Raw genomic sequence first — 3,169 nt, forward strand, 5'->3', positions numbered from 1 at the left:
CCGGATTTTTTAAAATAAAAAAATGTTAAAAACCGTAGCTTCGTCGGAATGGTACGAAACTTGGTGACTTTTACGGTACTTGGTATACGAACACACAAAAAAATTGGGGACAGGATTTGAAAAGTCTAAGTGGTCATAAAAAAAATAGTCACACTCAGGACCTTCGGTCAAAAATGACCGGCCATAGGAAATGAATGGGAAATTGGCAAAAATATGAAAATACAGAGTTTATTTGTGCGTACAATCTACAAATCAGCCACGATGCAGGAAAAAAAGCACACAACAGTGAAGGGGGGAATCTCTAAAACATCAAGAGTGCAAAACAGACAAATACACTCACACACACACACACACACACACACAAAAACACACGCATGTACACAAATGAACGCGTGTCATTGCAAAAGCTAATTTTGGGAAACGTGTGAAATAAAAGCAATTATTCATCAATGTAAGAAATAAAGCGCACAGCAATGAACGCATGAGACTGTAAACAATCAAGGTTGCAAAATACACACACACACACACATAGGGAAATATGAGACTGGTGAAACTGTAACAGAGAAATGTGAGAATATGTGAAATAAAATCAATGAATCAAATAAAGGGGAGACATTGGGTCCAAAATGCAAAGGTCACACACTATGTCTCTCTCTCTTGAACACACGCACACACACACACACACACAGTGTAAGATCAAACGATGGAATTCTTCCTTAGTAACCTCCAGGCCTATTGCAGCACATATGTGCTCTTTTTATGCGTTTATTAATTCAAATCAAATACTGTCAAACCACCCATACTACTTCTGAATAAGATGTCTACTTCATAAATTGTATGAAAATTATGGAAATACATGGTTCAGATCACTCAAAACATATATGAAAATGTAGGTGCCCTTATATGGTCAGTAAGGAAGCTTGGCTTTCCATCTAGTGAAAAAGTTTGGTATGCGCCAAAATAAAATCTTGACTGAAAGCTTATTTTTTGAGATATCAACCTAAAATTTGGAACACAACTTCTTAAGATTTTTGGCTTTCATTTTCTTGCAGTTTTAGAGTAAAATATATTTTGTAATATATATATTTTATATAAAATATAAATAATTAAATTTTTACATTGTTCATTTTCATTAACTCAAACTTACATAACTTTTTTTCTGTTTCACTTCCATGATTTATTTCACTTCTACAAGAATCTGGCAAATGTCTTCTTTAAAACAAGAACAACCATATGTCTATATTCCAAAGCATTCTTGACTTACAACCATTTAAGTTTGGATAGTGATTTTCATGTCTATGCGAAAATAATAGAATTTTTATTTTATAAAAAAAAAAAAAAAAAAAAAAAAACCAAACAAACAAAAAACTTGACAAAATAGTCTTTGAGAATCACTTATTATAAATTAAAATCCACAACCTGAAAAAATAGGCAAATATGTGCAAAAACAACTAGAATTCACAAGCCTTTCTACAGAGGCCGTAAATCCATCTAGTGGTTAAAATATGATATTGCATGATAATTATGCTCACTACATCCACCAGATGGCTCTAATGTGATTTAAAAAAATGTTTTCTATAGGCCAAGGATCCACTTTAACCTGAAATACAGCATTAATTAAAAAATAATAAAAAATATTATATATATATACATTTTCTATTATATTCAATGGGAAAAAAAATGTATCATAATTATTGCATAAATATTAATTATTTTCATAAAATTCTCTCAAAACACCAAAAAAAAAAAAGGAAAAAATATTATTGAACAAAAATAAATTTCATTGATTTTACTGAAAAAAAATAAACATTGATTTCAGGGGTCCGGTCACTTTTGACAGCGAAGGTCCTGATTGTGACTGGAAAACGAAGAACCCCAGAGGGTTAAGGTTATAGCCAAGTGATGGGAGTGGAATACAAAGAGACTTTCTCCCCAACAGTAAATATCACTTTAATACGAGCCTTGATACAAATGGCAGCACAATATGATCCCGTCCACCAGATGGATGTAAAAACAGCCTATTACATGCTCCAACTGACTGTGATGTTTACCAGGAAGAGCCGGAAGGATTTGAGGTGAAATCAGACATAGGGAAAAAAACTAGTTAAGTCATGTGGCAACTGGAACAAAATGGAGAGTGATCCTGATAATCTGGGGTGATGATCTGATTATTGCTGTCAGTAATGATTTACTGAGCGATGAGAAAACAATGCTGACCTCAAGATTAGAAATGAAAGATCTGGGGAAACTTCAGAAATCAGAAAATGTTCTAAGTTGGCGTTTGTGCCAAGATTAATTCGTTATATGTCTTCCTGTAACTGGAAGCTATTCTTATAATAAAGTCCTACAAAGAGAAGTGAAGTTGGCCATCTTAAGCAGTCACCCACATTTATAGCATTTACATCTAAAAATCTGATTGGAATCACTGACACCCTTCAAGTACCTCATCACATGTTTAAACTCATAGCTTCTGTGAAAGTGTATGGTACGTCACACATTCTGTAAGATTGGTTAGAATACATTCATCTCCCTCTGTCAGATGCTCAGTCTCAGATTGATGTTCAAAAGTCTCCATGCTCCCCCTTTTGGCTGGGAGAATACATATCTTTGTCTGTCAGAATACATATCTGTGTCTGTCTAGTGTTCAGCAACACACTTTCTGACAAGTTGAACAACACAAGTGGGGCTGTTTTTTAAAAATTCCTCTTAAATTATTCAATGTGAAATTCATTATTTTTCACATCCATTCAATTTCCTTTTGTAATGTTTGTTATGTGTAACATGTGGATCCCTTAGTTTGGAAAAGTTTAGTTTTCTCCTCGCCAGTGCATACTATGGGGTTTGCTTCATATTCAACTATTGTAGCATCTGTTATTACAGCCACAACCTTTGCTCTCTGAGAGCCATCTTGCCATTGCAAACAGGGTTCTCCCAGAATCTTAACTTTGATAGGTGTAAATGGTTCTGAAGTCTCAAGCATAACGCAGTTCATGTTTAGCAGTGATAGAAACTCCTTTGCCATGAATTCTGTAGTTATCTGACTGACCTAACACACTTTATGGTCCTATAAGGGGTTAGTGATGAATTTCTCAGTCGCTTCCAAATAAATACTGCTCTGGGTCAAAAGGACCAGCTAAACCTCCAGGAGTCACAAAAGTCACACAACTAG

Source organism: Rhinichthys klamathensis, unplaced genomic scaffold (genome assembly GCF_029890125.1).
Source record: "Rhinichthys klamathensis goyatoka isolate OS25496 unplaced genomic scaffold, OSU_Roscu_1.1 h1tg000014l_1, whole genome shotgun sequence".
In the NCBI taxonomy this organism is placed as follows: Eukaryota; Metazoa; Chordata; class Actinopteri; order Cypriniformes; family Leuciscidae; genus Rhinichthys; species Rhinichthys klamathensis.